We start from the raw sequence: 21,799 nt of genomic DNA, 5'->3' as shown, positions 1-21,799 counted from the left end.
GTGATGACATGAGGTAATCCACTGACCTTTATCAGGCATTTTGTGCAGGACACAACCATCAGTGCTCATTCCAGTTTTGGGAAAGCAGTACTATAATCACTATTTGATCTATGCAGCTGAAATTCCTAATTCTCGTTGTCCAAGGAAGATGGTTGCCTGCAGGGAAAGGACCGGAGGGGGCAGGGGAATCATCAACACTGGCACATATGTGAAGAAGAAAAAATAGTCATTACTTACCCTATGATAACTATGTTCCTTCCAATTACTGTTGTAATCAATATGGATCCTGTGGCCAAGCTTGTCTTATTTTTCACAGTCCTCAGCAATACAGACTTTGAATTGTAAAGCTGCTGCTGATTCAGGGTCATAGCTACCCTGACCTTTACCCAGTACAATGGGAATTCATGTGTGTGATTCTAATAGACACACTATTAAAAATGAAATAATGATTGTCTTGCCTGTATGTATGTATATACACCTACAGTCCATACTGAATACAGTGTTTCAGAAAATCAACTGCCTTGGAGTAAATACCTGTTGTTTATTTTATGCTTCTATTTTGCTGGAATATTTATAGTATATTGTCAGTGTATTACAAAATGGGTCTTGTTGCCATGACAAATTAGCCTTTTTAAGTGGTGAATTTCCTGCACCTTCTAAAATAATTTTCTTGAAATACTTGCTGTTTTTATTATTGGCGCTTACTTTAATTACCATTTTGAAATGAACGGAATGGGAGGTACAACAGATTATCATTACTTATATGTTCAGTAGTTAAATTCATAGCTTGAAAACCAAATGTAACAAAATGCCCCACAGCTCTTTAACACTTTGCTTAATACAGTTGCAGAAAAACCTTAATTCATGTTTATACAATCAGCTGTAGAGTGTTAAGGCTTCCAGGCAATGTGGTAGTTCACTAACACACCACCCATATAGGCTTTGTTTATCCTTTTAAGCATCATCTGGAGGGTCTAAAAACCCACTTTTTAGGAAAAAAAGAATTGTTGGAACAGAAAGGTCCTTAAAAACATTTCTGTCCCTGCCTGGTCTTGGCATAATATTCTGTTTGACATGGTTGCAAAGCCGTTTCTGCTTCTATACTGTGACTCAGTAAGTTACCAGTTTAAGACAAAGGGAAAGCACCTTTTAATTTACCCAGGGTGTTCTGAGCTATATATTGTGCCTTTTGAGAAAGACACCTTTTCTGTTGTGGAAACCCATTGTAATGATCAGATAGGAAATCAGGGTGCTGCACCTATGGAAAACACCGGAGCCTGAAGTCTCTTTTACTAAAGCTCCTCTGTCTTTTACAAAACCCCGGCTATACCATTTATTCCAACTGCTCTTCCAAAATGACTGATAGTTGAGTTAAATTCTTTCTTAGTGTGGACCCTTAATATTCCTAATTTTATATTCCTGTACTTGTACTAAGAGGTCATAGTCCTTAGCTGAGGTTATCATTGTGGAATGCTGTAGTGTAACTGATATCTATGACCTCTTAATAAGCATCAGGAGCAAGAGATCGGGATCATTCTACAACATGCCCTGGGGGTACTCTCCCTTCAAGAAGCCAAGCTGGAACTGTTCAACTTTTTTCTTTCTTTCAGTTTTTTACCTTCGGGGGAAATTGATCGATTTGGAGATGATTATTCCATAATCTCCGAATTTTTCTCTTCTACACTGCAATGGGAACTCCTTGAAGTTTAAAGGAATGAGTCTCTTGTGTACACTGTGGAATGAACCCAAGGAGTTTATGGGGAGAGGAGTCCTTTTTGCACAGTCAGTGTAATTTTAGGCAAGTTTGAAACTAAAATACCAGGAAGATCTATGGACAGAAAAGGGTAAATTTGTTATTAATTTTGTCTGACTAGGTGTGATCACTGGTCTCAATGGATGCTTCTTTTGGGATTTACTTCCTGGGGGAAGAACCTGGGGTTTCCCATAAATGTAGACATATGAAAGACATGGTAAAAGTGAAGGTTATCATTGAATCTAAGTATAAAAGATGAACTGGCAATCAATTTCTGAAATATTCAAACTTCTCAAGGAGTATTTGTCACAGATTTCATAATGACATAAAAGGCTGCAACTTCATGTGTGAAATTTTGGTTCAAATTTACTCTTGATAGTGTTATCAAAATCATGTCATTATACACGTACAAGTAAAGCAATTTAATATTTTTGTCTGTAATATTGCTGAAGTATATAAAATGCAGGAAATTATTTTATCTTTATGTAAAAACAAGGAAAGTATTCTTTCAGGAGAGGGAATGGACTAGAGCATGTCGAGATGTCTTTTGAAATAGAGCTCTACGTAAGAGTGCCATGGATTGGCACTTAGTCGATATGTATAATATATGGGAATTAGGTTTAAATTTCATAAAAATACCTGTCATTGGTTTATTACCTCCCTCACCATGACCATAACTGGTGTCTCTCATTTGTTTTACTGCTGGATCCCAGCAGGAAGTGCAGTCTAATGACTGAAGGAAGGTTGAGTGACTCATGCGGGGGAGGCTGGAGAAGGGTCAAGTTTTTCAAGTACTTTGCAAGGCTTCTACCAGCTGTAAAAGCAAAGCACAGGGAAATGAAACTGGCAGTTGCTAATTCACCTTTTTCTGACAAATGTAGGCTTCAGCATGAGTGCATAACACATCAGTTTTACCATTAACACATTAATTAATGTCATTAATTTTTCATGAGTATGTGTTTGTTTCTTCTTGTTGTTATCTGACTTCAGTACATGACCAGGAATGATACTTGGATTTTTGCAAAACACTGAGCATGTTCGATTTTTCCTGTAAATTCAGTTTCTAAGCAACACCTCTTTGTCCTGAACTATTTTAGTGTGTCAATAACCACAGGTTTCTGTATGATTCTAATTATTCTTCTAAACTGCCTTTGAAATACTTAAAGCAGGTTTAATATTTGCTCCTTCTGTTATGTTATGATTAGAATAATGTGTATTAGGGGATAATCGTTTCTGCACAGGCATCTGTCAAGCCTGACTGGAGAATGTTTTTCAATTTTTGTCCGTAGGTTGTTGTCTGTAATCTTTGCTTCACTGAAACCAATGGAAAAGTCGTCATTATGTTCACAGAGGGCAGGATTTCTACTAGAGAGTTCAAATACTCATTCTTTTTCTCTCAGAATTCTTCTCCCTGCTCCCTTGATCTCTGCCTTTCTATTGCTCTGTCATTTTAAAATAGTCGGTGCTTAACTAACTTATTTTCAAATAGCACTTCCCAAACAAGTGACAGGCTGTGGTATTAACCACAGTTATTTGCAAACAGTTTCCCATGGCAGGTAAATTTGAAAGAAGAAAAGCTTCCCCTGTCTGCCATGATACCAGGTGCTCCCTGGTAAAGAAAAGGCTGAGGAAATGGAAGAATGCAGTTTGTCTTATTAAAATTAGATTCTGCCTCTTTTGTGACTCTCTCTGCCTGCCACTGTAGTTGATTTTTATCTTGTTATTTAGTGTACTTGCTACTGAGACTACTTTTCTGCCCTTGTTATCTCCATACCTTCGATTCTTTTACCGAGGGTTTCTGGAGTTGTGCTTTTATTTCTATTGCCTTTTTCTCTATCAGCAGGTCAGGTATCCCTGCAGTTCTCCCTTTGGCTGAGAAGGGTAGGAATGATTTTCTGTGGTGCTGGAATATCCCACTGCTTCTCCTTCTTGTCTATTCTCCCTCCTTTTGCACTCCACTCTTCTACAGTTTGTTCCCTTTTTCCTCTACAATATCTAGAGTAGTGCTACTATTCCTATTGAGTACCTCAGTATTTCAGCAAGAATAGCAGAGTGAAATTCACTCAGAATACTTGGTTTTGTTTTCCAGCCTTTGCTGGACCTGATGCTTTTTATAGGGACCAAGAATATAGCTGCAATCCCAGGTCTACAGCCCATGTTGTTATTTGCACAGTCATCCATTGCAACAGGTTCATTCTTGATTTGATCACTTTTTAAGCATTTTTGTAAACGCTCCAGCTTTATATAATGTTTCTTTAGGAATACACAATTGTGGATACCACTGAATGTATCAGAAGTTCCCAAGTGGTAGGAACAATTGCCCCTCACAGCATGGGGCAAAAGAGTGTTTGGAATTCCACAGAGCATATGTTTTTTTGTCAGTGCAGGCATTGCTGGCCCTGACATACTGTTGAGGATGAGTTTGTGGAAACAGACTTGGCTTCATGAAAGGCATAGAGCCTTTTCCATTGCATTTCATTTACTGGACTGTGCCTGAAGTGCCTAAAAATTACTTTATGGGCATGGAATGAGGCCCAGTACAAATTAAAGGCTGAATTCTAGCTCTTACAAAATTCATCATCTTGGATGGGAAATCAAAGAACATCTCTGTATGCTGACTCCCACAGATTCTTTTTTTTCATACAGTGGTTTTGAAACTGCACCTCAGTCAGTAGATCCATGAGGGTGGTGAACAGGGCTATGATGAATAAATACTGTATCAGAATTGTTCTTTGCGTGGAGTGAAACCTTATGTTCTATATACCTGTAAGAACTGCACAAGGCCTTTCATTCTTTCATTCAATTTTTTTGCAACTATTTACCTACAACAGCATGAAATGTAGTCAGCTTTGCAGAAGACAGCAGCTAAGACCCATGAGACATAGCAGGGGGAGACAGAAAACTGTCCAAGAATAATGTGGCAAACCTCCTGTCCTTGTGAAAAATGCCACAGGATCTCAGTGTCCACAAAAAGCGCCACAGGTTTTGAGACGAGAGTGGGTGGATTGTTTCACACACGCACTGTTAAAATTTGGCTGATGCTTTGCTTTCCAGGTGAGCAGTATTCCTGGAAGTGCCATGTTTCAGAATGGTGTGGCTCTTCTTTGTCACCTCTTTGTTTCAGAGGTAACTGTCTGGCAGCACAAGCTCTTTTACCATGCACAGGGGGAGGCTGGCCCTGCTAGCCCAGCCATAGATGGGGAAACCATTCTGCTTCCAAGGACTGTTGGTCCCAGACATTTTGAGTCAAGGGAGAAGTGGCTCAGAGTAGTGTTCAACCCTAAAGTTGTATTCTGGCCCTCCCTTGTCTCCTTCTATCTGCTCTCTGGGAGATCTAGCACAATATTTTGACTTGTGAGCCCAGAGGGTTGACTGTGTGGCAGATGCTTAAGGTAATTATGGGCTTACTTATACATTTTGCTGTCAAATTACGTAATTTTTGATAGAGGGCATAATGTATGCTTTCTAATACACACTTATGGAAGCTTGGGGTTCTGCCTCTTATTACATAGCTTAAAAGTCAAACCACGTGTTTTAACAGACCCCAGTGCAATTGCCATAAGATGCACGCAGCATTCCACCCTTTCCTTCCATAACATCCTTGGATGTATAAATACAGGATACTCTGTGGAAGAAAAGTCTGGATCTGAAGCCTTTAACTGTGATATGTGGAATGTGTTTACCAAACTATGGGAAACTATTAGGCGTACAGGAAGAGTTGTGTATGTAAGTAGTCAATATGCTCTTTGTGAACTAAGACATGGAATAATCATTCTTCCATCAGCCAAGTGCACTAAATGTGGTTTGTAATCCAAATGTTATTTGCACAGTTTATAGGCTTGCCAGCTATTTTCTTAATGAAGTATATAGTTTATCAGAACTTCATGCCTACTTCTGAGGAAGGGGAATGGGAAAAGCAGAGAACAACATCTTTTAAAAACAAATTAAAAAGAAAATTTAATTATTTTGTTATTGACTTAAAGTAAGTTTTCATTATGGTTGCATGTGGTGATACTGGAACCAAAGAAATTTTACTTTGAATGTAAAAATGGTTGTTAACATTTCCTCTGCTCCCATGGAAGTGTCCTTTCTTCGGATGGAACAGAATTTTTCAGCAAGCATCTTTTTCTTAAGAAGATATTACAACTTCTGTCTGGGTCTAAGTTGATCATTGTAGTATCCTCTTTCTTCTTCATTCTTATACATTGCTTAAAATGCTAGATAAGAGACTCTTCTTTCTTACTGCTTCTTAATGAGCAGTTAAATCACATCGAAAGAAGAGTAATTGCACGTTAATTAGATTGCATATTAGCTTTAGAGACATAGCTCCAATACAGAGCTCTGTAGTTGTCTTTTGTATTTGCCTGTAAAGGTGTTTTTTGTTAAAATTACAGCATAATTACATTGTATGTTTCAACTGAAAATATACTTGGCTATTAGCATTTTTTGGTAGCATTTAATCTGTAAGAAACATGGACAGTCTTTTTTATCTCCCCTCAAGAAGCTGTCCATCTCCAAAATGTATCTATATTTGTACATGGATAGTTAACCTACACTGGTGAAATGCTTCAAAAATAGCACGTGTAATGTTATATTATTGTGTAAGTAAAGACTGCAGCACTCCCATTTTCAGACCTCATGGGCACAATCAGGTGTATCATATTTTAAGAAACAGTAAGCCTGTCTGAGCAAAATGCCTGCAGGATCCTATACTTTCCCCCTCTATTTCTGTTTCTTTGCCTTTTATTTTATTTTTTTAACAGACCTGGCTCAGATTTATGTAGTTCATTTGAAGTTCATGCAGTGAGTGTATTAATCATTCAAAGACCAATAGCTAAATAAAGTTATTTTGCCTTAAAATTTGCAACTCCAAAACTGACCTCCTGAGTCGTCTTCTGTTCTTTGGCATGACCCTTCTGTATCCAGTTTGCACTGTTTTCTGTGAGCTGGGCAGAAGGGAGGAAAGGACAAAACTCCTATTCCTAATCTAAGGCGTATTTGGTGAATTATTTCCTCCCTGATATTTAAAATTAGACCCATTCACTAAGCTTAGTTTCACAAAGTTACCATAAGTACCACTGTTTTCTCTAAGCTGAGGAAGCATAAAGTAATTATTCCCAGACTGAAAACTAGTAAACTTCAGACTAGAATTTACCTTTACACGTAAAGGTAAGTAATTTCACAGAATATTAACCTTCTTCACATTATTGCCTCATTATTCAAAGCTGGGTCTTTCTAACTTCTTTTCTTCACCCCCAAGTTCTCATTAATTTTTAAAATTTCTTACCTTTCTTCCATTCTGTATTGTATTTTCTTAGAATACAGAAGATACTTGTGCTGTTAGAAAGGGAATGATGTGTGTTTGCTATGCCAAGTTTTTTTCAAAAAATACTTATGAGTAGTAGAAATCCATTCATCAAAAACTATTGTTTCTCATTTTAAGGATTTTTGTGTTATGATTATTTGTCTGTCCTTTCAGTAGATTCATGAATGAAAGAACCAACATGGTTATTCAATACAGATTTGAGGAAGAAAGTGAGGAAATGTTTCTATTTAGTTGTTGACAAGAAAATTAATGAAAGCCATTGCTCCCTCATGAAGAAAATAGGTTTAAAGTCCACACATTTCTTCCATTGTTAAGCTGTGAGTAGATTTCAAGCTATTTAAAATTGCTGATCCTGAAAAGCCAACCTTCATGAAAGAGGTTCAGAGAATGCATAGTAGAATCTGGAGGGAACCAGGGGAGCATAGCTAAGATAGACAAATTCCTGTTACTTTTCATAAGTAATTACTTATGTATTCTTATTTATGTCAGAATCCTCTGCTTTGTGTAGATAATTAGTAACTTTAATATTTTCATCCAGACAAAGGCATACAACTATACAGGTATATATTTTTAAAAATAATTTTGAACTTCCATTTTGCAGTGATTGGTGAAGAAATACTGTGTATGTCTCTCTTTAATGCTGCCTGTTTGGGATTTAGTTCCTGATGTGACAGTACTTCTTTGACTTAAGGCTTTGGTGTATTTATCCTCACAGTGTCTCAGAAAAGTTATGAGGATGCTTAAAAATGAAACAAAAAATGAACTTAATTACTTAAGATGAAATACACATGAGGTTGTGATCCTGAAACACTCTGTTTCCCTAAAAGACACCTTTCTTGCACATTTAGTGGTCTCTTCTCTTGTCTGGAGCCCAAAGCTACGAGTTTTGTCTAGAGCTGAGTAAGCATAAAGAAATTATTTGTAGATGAAAAGTAGTTCAGAGAAGTTTTTAAATTCACAGGCACAAGTAATTTCACTGACTAATAACATTCTCCACATTGCTTTGTTCTTTTGACCATCCCACAATCTAATGTTTTTCACCACTTCTTTAAGGACATCAGCGAAGGAAACTTTTGCATATGAAGTGAAATGGTGTACTAGGTGATTATTATTCTGGAATGCTCCATTCCAAATTTAGGACATTAAGATGCACAGACTATTTAAAAGAAAAAGTAACACACAAGAAAGATATAATGAGAAGTCTGCTTTGCCTGTTCAGTTAGTTTCTAAATAGCATCATGCAGTTTAAGTGCAGGAAAGTGCTGCTGGAGATCCTCTGTTAGAGCTGTGAGGAAGGGAGGATGTGAAGGGGAGGTTCTTTATTCAGTGGTATTACATTTCTCACTGTTGCTTGCCTTTTTTCCCTTTGGCTTAAGGAGAAAACCAGAAATATATGGCACTCCAGGATGAAATTACTGGTAACATGCAGACCATATTTAATTAGACTTGTAAGTCAGGCTTCCCCTTATACAAGTTATGCCAATTAATACTCTTACAGAGAAGCAAGACATGGTGCATGCACATACAACCAATCATTCCCACAAGAGATTTCCCTATAGCTATAAAACTGAAATTGTAAAACATGGTTTCCACATTGTCCTTTTCTCATAACAGTTTACACCATTTTATTTGGGATAAAAATTGAATCCTTGTGACTCTGAATTTAAATTTTGTTGAACTTGACTGAGAAGATCTGGAGGTACAAAATTTGGACCAAAGTTATTTTGCTACTTGCTTACATGTTGATTTAAACTATTGAGTCCTATCTATCAAAACTTATATTTTAGAAAATATTTTCTGTGAATTTTCATGAAAAGTATAGCAAGCTCTTATACAAATGCCTGTTGTTTATAGAATTGTATTCAGAAGTGTGTGTCTTACCTGAGTTCTCTAATATCTGTCTCTGCAACTGCAAAGTAAAGAATGAGGCTTTAAAAATTAGAGGGCAACATCTGTTAAGTCTGGCTGTTTTGCATATATGTATACCATATAAATTTGTTCAAATGATTTGATAATAGGTATGCATAAAAGGATAACCAACATTTAGTTTACTGACCATTATGTGCTACTCATTGAGACCAGATTATGACTTGCAAATGGATCTCCAGTCTTAAGTAATTTTGCAGGTGTGTAAAAAGTCTTTTCTGAAAGGATGGCAAATCGTGTTTAGTAAGACGAAGTGGATAACATGATTGCTAAAATGTTTAATTGCTGAATAAATATCTCAATAGCTGAAAGGATGCAGAGGTGCCTGAGATCCATGTCTCTTTGCACTGAAAGCTAACCAGACAGTCCTCTGCTCTTTCACCCTCATTACTACTCCAGTTTAATTTATGAAACTTACAAGATTTAAGTATTGGCATGAATAAATGTGACCAGACAAAACAATAAACAGGAACGTGTCTCTGTGGTTTTCAGTAAGTGATGCTAAAGGCATCCAAAACTAGGGAGCAGAACTTTGGATTTCAATGTAGTCACTTCAACGTACACAAAAATTAACCTTTTCTCTAGAAGTAGCACTTAGGTATTACTGTGGCAGCCTTCTTCAGCCTTTTATTTGCTGTTACTTATTGCTGTTTGCTAGGGAAAGTGAAGAAGGAAATACCTGAGGAAAGGGCCCTCTTCCTAGTGCAATAATCAGATTGATTTGGGAACCAAAGATTTATCTGTTTGGAAACTTAGTTCATAGTATGCATGTTTAGTGAAGTATAAGAAGGCTGAGCACAAGCACATAATGGTTGTTCAGGCCCCTGTAGTGCTGAAGTTACCCGGAATTTTGCATTTTGGTCTGGGTATCAAAAGGGAAGAGGGTGATTAAGTAGAAAAGCTTATTGCTTAGACTGCAGTAACGGGATTACTGTGCAGACTCTTGCAGCAGTGAGCAGAAACTGTGTTACAGCTGTATTGGATGGTATAAGGCCATGCACACGGTTTAGCTCTCTAAGAAAGAGAGTTATGTTCACTTTTGAGTAAACAACAACTCTTTCTCAGGATGCTGCTTCAGTTCCGGGGCTGGCAGGATCCCCAGTAGCTTGGGTATTTCATGTTTGCTTTAATGCACAGCGTGCAAGTGCCAAGTCAGTATTTGATTTGCAAAGGACAGAAATGTACTGGATTCTGCTTAATTTCCTTGTTGATGTTGTATGTTGTCTCCATGGTGTGACAGTCCTTTCGTACAGTCAATTCTTTGAAATACAATTTTTTGTAGAAAACAGTAGTTTCACACCTGTGTCCTCTGAACTTGGCAGATGCCTGAATCCAAGTGACACAGGCTTTATCATGGAAGGCAGAGGTGCAGTTTATTTCCAATGCATTGCTCATCTGTGGAACATGTCTGTTCACTATTGGCTATCTGCAAGTTACAGGAGTGTACAGGCACCTTTCTGTACAGGGGAACAGGTTTCTGTCTGTTAGCAGTACCTCTGTGTGTCACACCCTCATTACAATGTGTTTCATTTTATATTCCATTTTCCTTGTTAATTTGATCCTGTCACTAGTTAAAACCAGATAATTTGATCCAGAAATGATGTGAATCATCTATGGAGAATTGAAGCGTACAGAAATTTAACATGAGAGAGAGACCTGTCTTGCACCTGTTTTTTTGCACTAGTATACAGTGACCCTAGAGAAGTTAAACAAGGAATTTTCTTCTGAAAGAGAAGGCAGAAATTCTGCATGATATTAAGGAGAAAAGAGCCTCAGGGAGGATCTTTCAATCACTGTGAGCTGACAAAAGGCTCCAGAGCTGCACAGTCCACTTTTAGTGTCACGTTGAAGAATGGAGACACAGTTCAAGGGTGTGCTATTAGTATCACCAACCCAAACTTCAAGTGTTCATGTGATGGAAAGGACCCTGCTGTAGACAGCTAGTTCATCTGCTGAGTGCTAGTAACATGAGAATACTACCGGGTCATTTCTTGACCTCTTGTTAAAGTTGCAGTTAAAAAAATTCTGTAAGAAATTTGAGTCATTGGTTTATTTATCATTCTTTTTAAGCTAAAGCGTGGTATTTTTTAAATATAGAAAATGAAAACAAAAGAGAACAGCCAAGAGAAGCATAGGCACTGCTGTCATCTTTATTATTACCCTGTGCCTCACTCAGGTGGTGCTCACAGTTACCTGGACTACTATCAGACTCATGCCTTGAGGACATCTACAGTGCTCATGAGACAGGGCTTTGTGGAGCAGACTCACACAGCACTCTGCTTCAGAAATGAAGTGATTGCCAGCCAGGAGAAATGAAAAGGGAGCATTACATTAATTCCCACTGCAAATGTGATCTGGACCAACAAGCTGTAACCTGCACTGACAAGAAAATTATCCTTGCAACTGTATTTTAAGGGGGAAAAGCATTTTTGGATAAGATGTAAGGCAGTTTCCTTTTGGAGGTGTGGGGGATGGCCATATTACAAGGGACAGGGTGAAGCTCTGGAGTGGGAAACCATAGAATGGTTCTAGTTAACAACTTTTTGAGGCATCCATGTGTCATTCATCAAACTTGCCTTTTGTCTGTCTGAAAGCAGAACAAACAAAGGAGATGGGCTCCTACATCGTTCTTCTCAGTGAAGTAGATAATCTTGGTTCACTGAGCAGAATATAAAAACAAGTCATTCTCGATGGCATATGCTATAATGAATGCTTGATTTTGAATGTCTGAGGAGAGCACACCCTCCCCTCAAAGTCACAGTCTGAGTATGACACCTGCAGCTTCCATGACCGAAGAGGCTGAGAAAAATGTTTTAAGGGAGGAAGCCTTGATGGCACATCAAGGTAGGCGTTTATAACCTGTCATGACAAAAAGCCCTGTGTGAGAACAAATAAATACATGAGCTTGTTTTTTCAATTTATAAAACTCTGTTTACCACGGTTCATAAAAATGGGAGCAGTAATTAGGATCAGTATGCAAATGTTACTCTAAGCTCTCTGCAATTATTCCCTACCTCAACTATAGTTTTCTTCCCCATTTTCTTTTCTCCTCCAGTACACAGCAGCCAAAACACAACCCACACCAAATTGGCCCTGCAGCATCAAATCCGGCAGATTTAAACTGTACTACAATAAGGCAAACTGAATTAATGAAGTTGGAGATTTTATACAGGGCACCTGCCACCCTTTCAGAAAATAACCAGAGGAGTGCCCTCTGAGTAAAGCACCTCAGGAGACCTGTCCTCTGTCATGTATAGGTTCCACATTAAGTCAGATTAGTGGATGAGAACAGTATTGTAAAGGATGGCTGAAAGGAGTCTGAGGGTCGAAGTGGATGACAAAACAGAGCAATAATGTTCTTACATAAAACCATACGTAGTAATGGCATTTCTGCATCTTTCATCAGGCAAAGTTGTGAAGTGCTCTAAAGATGAAATTCTGTAGAATATAATGTTAATCTATACTTCACTGCATAAATCCAACCATGAGAGCCTCTGGCATCAGTCAAAAAGGTTGTTTGGCCATTGGTTTTATCTGGATGGCCCAAAACACAGAAACCCAAGAGGACCATAGCACACCATTACAGAATTCAGTCATGTTTGCCCCTCTTGAAAGTGTCTGTGTCTGGTCTTTCTGTGCCTCTGGTAACTCACCATGACTCACTGCCAGTACACTGGTCTGGGTGTTGGATGGTTCATCTTCATCTAAGTTTTGGTTCTGGCAAGACACACATAAATCATTCAGTGCCATCAACAGAAAACAGAAGAATGTGAGTCTGCCAGCCATTTCTTCATCCACACAGTCACCAGGAAGGGTAATGTCAGGAAACTGTGTGGCACCCCACAAGAAAGTGCTTTTGGGTGTACAAGCAGTAGTCATCTTGGGGGAAAAACAATACATGGAGTCACTGCATGACTCCATACATTATTTCCTCTGTGCCCATGGGACCACAGATGAGTCAGCAACAGTTCATGCTTTGTAGTAACAAAAGTAGCTGACAATTGTAACAAAATCAGTATGGATGCTTGGTTCTCATCCAGGGCCAGCGGGAGGTTCTCAACCAACAAAGCCAATGCAGTCTAGTCTATCAGGACATCTGTTGCTTATGAGGGGAGTATTGTAAACAAAGAACAGCCCTTTCTTCTTGTTTTATCTGCTCATTAACAATGTGATGCCTTGTGAACCATAAACATACAGCTTGTGTTAGTTACTGACTTTGGTGCTGATTATAGTGCTGTCAGATAGGAAGTCGCCTCTTTTCAGATATTTGCAGCATTGCTGTGGGTCTGAAGTGGAGCTGCATCACTGAGGTGACCAATAGTGTGTGATATCACCAATGGTTAGTTTTCAAACTCCATAGAAAACTCTCTCTGAGAGCTGTAAAGCCTCTACTGAAAGACAAAGTGGTACGACTGTGCTCTGCCAGAGGGAGAGCACATGAGAGGCTGAGGCTGTCACCAAAACGTCCTTGCAGGAGCAGGATATTTTTTTAATGAAAATTGCTGAGAGATCATGAGAAACAGATGATGCCATAATGCGGAGAAAAGGTCCCTCGTACCTGGTGAAAGAGCCTTGTTCCTGAACACCTTACTATGTGATTGATTTCACCCTCAGGGTGTGGGGGAGCACTACCACCAGACATCCAGGGCAAGAGGAAAACTTCTCTCTCACAGTTATGCAAATAGTGGCCAATCTTCGCAAGAAGATGACATAAAAACATTTTGAGCTGTGCATCAAAGAGAAGGATTAAATTCTGTGTGGTTCTGCCAGGTGTCCAGTTAAATCCTTGAGTCATGGAAAAGAATTGTGCAAAAGAATCATGGAAAGCTGGGATGTTTTTGAAGTACTATAATGTTCACAAAAAAGAAAAAGTCACTTCTGAAACCCTATCTCAACTCTCATGCCCAGGCAGGAGAGATCATACATTTTTCACTATCCTTTTTCTCCATAGGTTTGGCTAGAGGAGCAAAATAAGCATAGTCTTAGAGGGGGATTTTATTGTTGGGCATTTGTAGGAGACAGAACCAAATGTCCCCAGGGTTTCATTGTGATGACCTACCACTTCACCAAATTCATTTGAAAAATCCTATTTCTGTTGCATTGTTCCCTTTTACTTAGCACTTGACATCTGGGTTTGGCTGTGATTTATCTAATAACTGGAAAGAAAACTGCATCACAATCTTTAGAGGGTTAAATATTCAGTGTTGGTGTATGAGTCCCTTTGACCCCAGTAAGACTTCTGCTCATGCAAGAGTAGGGAGTAAATCCTTGTCTCTGGCAGCCCTCAGGCAGTAGTTAGGATTTGTTCTAATTAATGGAGTCTCTAGTAGGAATTATTCTCCATTTCCCAAATACGTAACCAATGAGTTCTTCTGTCAGTTCGTTGTTCTGCTTTAATAGGGCTTTCAAACATTTCCTCTAGGCTTTCAGAGAAGTTGTTTCAAGTGCATTATTCAGTATTTTAGGCTGTGCTCATCATTGCATTCTTTCTAATCAAAGTACCTCTTCAGTTATTGTGTATATCCATGAACTACAGACAGCTTGCAGTACATAGATTTGGCTGCTTTTCCATAGACACTCTGAAAATTGTAAGCAAAATTGCTTTTCATTTCATCTGACAGCCAGTTTTAATTTTATTCATTATTTTATCAGATTATATAACATTTCTGTTGTCTGCATCTGTCTTCTGACAGTTTTCTTCTCTCTTCCTTTTCCCCCCATTATATTTATGCTGAAAATATGAAAACAACAATAAAGAAGAGACCAATAATAGCTTCTTGCAGTAAAAAGAGCTTATTAAAAGGATATTTTCTGCCTGGGTGAAAAAATTCCTTGAAAATATCATAAATACTTTATAACACACAGAGCTACACTTTTATTGTCTTCAGAACTTGATGGTCTAGATAAGCCATTAAAAAAAAACCTAAACAAAAATGTCACATTTAAAAAAAATAATTAGGTGAATTTTCTTCACAGTCCAATTAGGCAGATTCTAGATGAAATATCTTTTTAAAAAGAATTAAGTTACCATACAATGGATGAGAGCTTTTCAAATCAGTCTGATGACAAAGCAGATATACTTTCATTTTGTAGAAAAATTGTTAATGCTGTAACATCCAATGAGCTTGGTTTTATTACATGTTTACAAGGCTCTTCATTGTGGTCTCAGCAATATGAAGAGCTCTGCAAATATGTAATAAAAACTGATGTTAGCACTATTCATTGGTGTCCCTCATAGCAGGGAACTTCTATTTAAATAACCATTTCAGGTTCTTGGTGTGATCCCCAGCCTTGGATTCTTATGATAAGGAGCAGAAGGAGGGTCTTTCTACTGAAGATTTTAGAGTGTGTTTTGTTTTCTTTTCTATAAGTACATAAAGTCTTTTATTTAAGATATCCAAGATTTGCTGGTAAGGATGATTCATAACTGAAGTCCAGTTTTCCTCTGGGATAAGGCACCAGTGTTTGTTTTTTGTTTTTCTAGCATAGCAACTGAATTTCATCATTCATTTTGTCATTTAGCAATAGAAGACAACTTCACCAAAGAAGCTTACAGTACAAGTAAAATTGGAAGTAAATGGAAGCCATATGTTACTATATTTTCCAAGGTTAAGAAAAAGCTATAGTTTGTGCTACATGGTTTTTACTGAGAGAAAAGTATACTTTGTTATCAGTAGCCTTGAGTTTCTAGGCTGTTTTTTTTTTTTAATATGTATTTATTTTGTTAATGATAGTTTGAAGAATGCATTATGCCCAAAGTGTTCAGAGCAAGGTTGCTGCCTGGCAGTAATCCATTTCTTAACTTATGTACAACTGTGGAGTTATTAATGCTAGTCAGGTTATGTGCAAGGATTCAGGAAAATTCTTTATTCCTCATTGACTCCTGACAGTTATTGTACCTAGGAACTGGGTAACGTGTTCTGAAGTGAGCAATTATGGAAATGTTTACTTCACTGGCTGCATGTAAATGTGTGCAGAGAATGTACCAGAATTTTTCCTTGGGGGTATTTAATTCTCTCCAGGGCAATGAAAATCAAATGATTTCTTTTTTTTTTCCTTTCTTTTTTTTTTTTTTCCAAAGCTGGGATGTTTTTTTTAAGTGCTATAATGCAGCTGAATAATGATGAATGCAGTAGACAGAAAAGAAATAGGGAGAGAACTACCAACAGATCTGGAAAACAAATTTAAGGTGGAAGTTAAAACTAAAAAGGAAAAAAGGGGTTAGGGAGCAAGGGAAAGCTTGTGACAGATTCAGGTTTGCTGGAAAAAGGATATAAAACGGATACTCTAGTATTCAGGAGTAGTACAGTGCATGTAATACATCTGTTTTTTAAGAACATAAGCGATTGGCTCAGTATTGTTCACATTGCAGGGCATCACATTTGCTTGTTAATTAAATGCAGTACCAGTACTTACTGTCCCTGAACAGTTGGGGAAAAAAATCCCAATATGTATACATATCTGAAACTTCTATTGATGCATGTGGATCTCATGCAAATTATAGCTGAATTGTTACTGCTGCTTTTTAGTGCCTTTCTCCCCTAGTATTTCACCACTATTTCTATGTAGTCTTTGAGAAAAGGAAAGTGGTTTACAAAAAAGGAATTTAGGCAAGTGCATAGCTTCTAGGAGAAATTGAATGGGATGTTTTCATCCCTGAGATTTTTTTTAAGCCAACTCATTCTGTAAATGTACATTAAGGTCATATATAAGCAGTTTGAACTGGAATCCTGGAAAATCTTACATATTATGTAACCTGTGCCTGAATCCAAACTTACAATGTACTCAGCGATGAATGCTTGCCAAAAGGAAACTGAATTTAGTTTTCTGGGCTTTCTAAATACAATTCTTAATCATATCAAAGTGATTTCATAAAACTGGAGTTTTCACATACTGTTTTAAAGTAGTGAGAGTAAATATTGCATTAAATTGGCCTCGGTGGTCATATGCCTGTCATTAGGCTAGAATTGGATTACATTAATTAAAAAAAAATAGTTTCTGACCTTTCTGCTCTCATTTTTTGTGTGTATTTTCCCTGAATTTCTTAAGGAAGGGTTTCATAAAAAGGGTTTTATGTCTTGCAGAAAATTGAGTTTTGTAGACATTACCTAACTCTTGATTTGTCACACTGGGATCAATAACATTTCGCTGCTCTTAAACACACAGAATCACAGGGGACACATAATGTTTTTTATAAGTGCAGTAAAGTTAACGTGTTGTTGAAACAAAAACTCCTCTGACAGTCCTGTAATAAGTACACTCTGAAACTAGCAAATTATCTGTAATACTAGGAAAGGCAGGAAGGGCGCTTAAGAGCACAGGGTGTATGTTGTGTGCACTAGGTGCAGCATGAAGACAGAGAGAGGGATATTCTAAATTATCCCCTCCCTCACATGTCAGAGACACGGCACAGACCTGGATTTCCCTGGGATCCATGGTGCAAGGTTGATGCAGTGGCCATGAGCAGATTTTCAGCTGCCTTTTACCCCTCTCTGAAGAGAGTGCTTCGGCACCTCCTCAGCAGAAGTGGGGTCTGCTGAGACTCGGTGAGTGACTCCAATAGCTGTAAATTTATGCAAGGGGATAGCCCAGTAAACCAGGCAAGAAAGGGAGAATGTCAGATGAATGGACGCTCAGTCCCCTCCCCTAATGCAGTCAAACAGAAGTTTCCTCCTCAGACTTTTGCCACTAGAACCCCCCCAAATGACTCTGGCATTTTAAAGAAGCTTTGAATAATGGCTGAATGAAAGAAGGACCCTCTCTCTACTGTCTATTGTCTAGAAAGTAAATAGAATTCAAATAATACATATATCCATCTTTGTTTCCTAATTTAAAGAATCAAAGGAACTGATGTTAGATTAATTTGTAAAGTTGCACTGAGATGACTGTATTGTATTGCCAAGTTTCATTCTGGTTTCATACCAGAAAGAAAAAAACAATTGTGTTTTTGATATTTCATGCATAGCTGTGGTGATTATAGAAAGGGAGGGTGGGGGGAATAATGTGAAGGAGATTTCCATTTATGCAGGAAATGCAGCTACAAGACCCTGAAAGGTGTGGCTGATGCGTGACCTTTTCTTGGATTTTCTTCCTTGAGAGATTTAAGGGCAGGAAAGGTTGAAAAGCTGTTTAATGTTAAAAGAATTTTGGATATTGATGGTAGCAGGCGGTGGCCCTTTTATACACAGTGGAAGTTCTGGAAGATAGATGTAGCCTGATGTGAAAATCTTGTCACTTTGTGTAAGCTGGTGCTATCCATCCTTCAGCACTTTGCAGAGAATGTAGTTTTATGTTCATTTAATAATTATCCATTTTGGTTGTACTTGTCGGGGAGAGCTTCTTGAGCCCCATCAGTTTTTCAGAGAAGCACCACTCAAGCTCTTCTGCTGAAAATGTTTTTCCTTTCCTCCCTTCACTTCATTCCACTCTTCCCCTTATCGACACACTCATCAGTGCCAGAGCTCTTCAGTATTCAACTCCTGTCCTTTGTGAAGTGATTTTGCCCAGACACGTCTGGCTCAGGGTGAAGTGCCCTCCCCTGAGAGCACGCACTGCAGCCCCAGGTCGCCAGCACCATGAATACATTATTATCCCAATTTCCATCCTGTTGCCACGGCAGCACTTTTGGAGCTGCTGGGTTATTAAGTCGTACATCACTAATACCCTGATATGAGCAGAAGTTGGATTTAATATCGGCCTTTGATCAGATTACCTCCCAACAGTCAGCTGTCATTAGAAAATTCCTTTGCTCATTATACCCTCGGAGCTCTGGCCTGTGTAGAAAAGGGGTGGCAGGCCTGATACATGGAGGCAATTTCCAGCCTAGGCCTTGTATTGTACACTTAATTTATTTTCTGACCTTTTTGATATTTGGAAGGTGCTGTACAACTCCCCCCTCTCTCTTGCTCTCTTCTTCTACTTGTGTGTGTGTTCGTATGTATATGTGTAATCTTTAGTTTTGTGGGGGTCTTTTTTTTTCTTTTTTTTTTTTTTTTTTTTTTTTTTTTGCCTCTTGCCAAGTGATACTGTACTTTGTAGGAGAGTGTCTGTTTTCTGCCTGTCCTCGGGTAATGTATAAAACATGGTGCTTCAGGTAGAGATGAAGGGTAAACTGATGTCCCCCTAAATGGCCAGCCTGTGTATGCACCTAACACTTCACTGAGCAATCTGTCAACATGTCAGCAACACATGTTTTATAAAAAGCCTCCAGTGGGAGCAAAGGCTCCTGCCAGGGCTTAGGAAATGCTTTGAATTCAGCAGATTTCTATTGCTGGAGTCCCCCGAGGTTCCTTTTACAATGCCTACATTTCAGAAATTTGAACTTGGGACCCTTAGGGGGTTCTCTCCGAATGCCTGAAAATGTAGAGTTATATTGTTGCGTGTCCCCAAGCGGTCTTTACTAATACCTGAATTCGGAGAAGCTGGAAATTACAGAGCTCCCCAGGGGGAGCTTTATCCACACCAGGAAGAAGAGAATAACTCTGCAGGGAGATTGCTTAATGCATTGCTGAAATAAAAGAATTTGAGAGAGATGGGTTGAAGTGGGGTTTTTTTTTCTTCTTTTCTGGCCACTCCTTCGGCTTAGCTAAGTCCTTAAAGACAAAGTCAGGGTAAAGAAGCAGCTGGGCTTTTTTTAATGAAATTTTAGATGTGGCTTTTGAAACAGCGCGTTGACGTGTTTGTGTGCGAGTGGATGTGCAGGCATACACACATCCTGAGAATGTTTCTGTTACATGTAAAAGTTTATTTTGCTTCTGTGGTGCATCCTTGTTTTTCCCTGTGTCCCTCTCCTTCAGATGCCTGAGTGTGCTTACCCACTCTGTGTTTCAGCCTTCAGAAGTACTCCTGCTTGCAGGTTTCACACCATTACTAACTTGACTTACATTGCAGTTTGCCTGCTCACTTCTGTGGTGCCTTTTCCTGGAGCAGCAGGCTTGCCTCCCTCCCAGACCAACAAGACATGGCTGAGCCTTTTCCTACTCGGTGCAGTGCTGGTGCTCAGCGCTCCATCCTCCGTTTGTCCCTTGCCTTGGGGACAGAATGTGCATGCCAAAGCCAGGCCAGCCCTGCACATGTCCCAGATATGCTTTGCACAGCAAGGGATAAATTATTTTTAAAAGCACCCTATGGTTACAGTAGGAGGCTTCATGTTATACCGGTTGTGATTTTGCCAAGCTTCCAGGACAGCAGGAAAACGCGAAACCCAACTGCGTGCTTTTTGTCATCCCCAGAAAGGCAAAAGCCTCTCTCCTTGCAGGCTGCTTTTCCAGATCTTTCCGTGGCCGGCTTTTGACACTGCATCGCCTGGCCCTACAGGGAGGGAGCCGGGGCTGGGCTGGTTTCCCGCAGTCCCAGGGGATGCAGCACTACCTCGGAGGCCGGCGCGGAGCCGTGTGCGGACAAAGAGGAGCGAGCGCTCGCACACGGCCCGTGCAAAACAGTTCCAGCTGTGGCTGCTCATGGATTTTGGGGGGAGGGGGAGGGAAGGCATCGCCTTGTGTTCTAGGTGTGGCTGCACACATGGAGCCTGCTCGAAACACTGCTTTTAACTTCCTTAGAGGAAGGGAAAGGGATATAAACAGTGAGTGATTCTCAGCTTAGGGAAATTATAAGAGCATTTTAAAACATAAAGCACGGTTTCAGGTGGAATTGGGATTTTGCTGTGTTTTGGGGGAGTATAAAAATAATTTCCCCCGCATTCTACAGGAAATCTTTTCCTCTGGCACTTCTTAATAAATGAGGCAAACTCTGCACTGCATTTGGATTTGGTGGCCTGAAATGCTGTGAGCTTACAAAAGACACATCTTACTTTCAGAAAGGCTAGCTTTTCCTAGTTTGCTGGGTGATTTTCTTTCTCATTTTTCCTCCAGACATGTATAAGGTGGCAAAATTAATTACACCAAGTGCAGGTGTGAAAAGTTTGGTAGCACTTATGGTTTTAACCAATGCTTTTGCTCATGTGCTGCTGTCCTCTGAAGGCTCTCTGTTTACCGTGGCACAATAATTGATGATGAAGGGAGGCTTTTGATCACCCACAGAACACTGCATGTTTGGGAAAGGCTAGGATGGGGGGGTTTGTACCATTTAGAAATGAGAGAGCAGGAGTTGAGGCTGGCATGCGCCTTCTGCAAGTGAGACCTATTTAAAAAGAAAACCTAAATTATTCTTTCCTTCCCAGAGTATGACAGCCAGGCGGTATTTTTTATCCTTAAGAAAAGTAATGAGAAGAACCTGCTTTTGATATTTGTTAAGTGCAAGTCAAGCTGAGCCTCCTGCTATATTTTGGTAACACTTCCACTGGACAGAATGTTTGTCCTGTTCATTACAAAAGTGGTGCCAGCTGCCTGTCTGACAAAGCAAGTGTATTTAAAGTGCCTCACTGTGTGTTTAATGCATTTGAAGAAGGTGTTTTGTATTTTAAGTACTTATAGGCGTCCAGTGAAAGATTTGCATCTGGCACCCTTTTTAAAAATAAAAGAGGAGACATTTTCTCTTCCATGTGGTGCCTTTCATGAAAATGCATCTGTCCTCTTCAGTAGTCATTATTGAAAAGAGAAAGGTTTTGTACTTGGGGATTTTTAATTTTTTTTTCTATTTATTTTATTTGTATTGGTAAGAAATGTGTCTCTCATGAATAATGTCAGCAGGAGTTTCCCATTAAATGGTGTTGAGCATGTCATGGACAACTCGATTTAACTTTTAAATTTTCTGTTGCCTCCTTAAGAAGGATCCAGATAGTGCATCAGCATAATCTTAAGTTTATTTCCCAGGGAGGCCGCATTTCTTCTTTTCCC

General features: G+C 39.0%; 1 protein-coding gene across 14 annotated transcripts in view; it reads left to right on the top strand.

Moving 5' to 3' along the window:
* Positions 1–21,799, top strand: part of ZNF521 (zinc finger protein 521) — a 230,057-nt gene that overhangs the window by 32,993 nt on the left and 175,265 nt on the right. The window lies entirely within an intron of this gene.

This window comes from Passer domesticus, chromosome 1, assembly GCF_036417665.1.
Source record: "Passer domesticus isolate bPasDom1 chromosome 1, bPasDom1.hap1, whole genome shotgun sequence".
NCBI lineage: Eukaryota > Metazoa > Chordata > Aves > Passeriformes > Passeridae > Passer > Passer domesticus.
The sequence above is the reverse complement of the archived record's forward strand: the minus strand, read 5'-3'. Positions and strand labels throughout refer to the sequence as shown.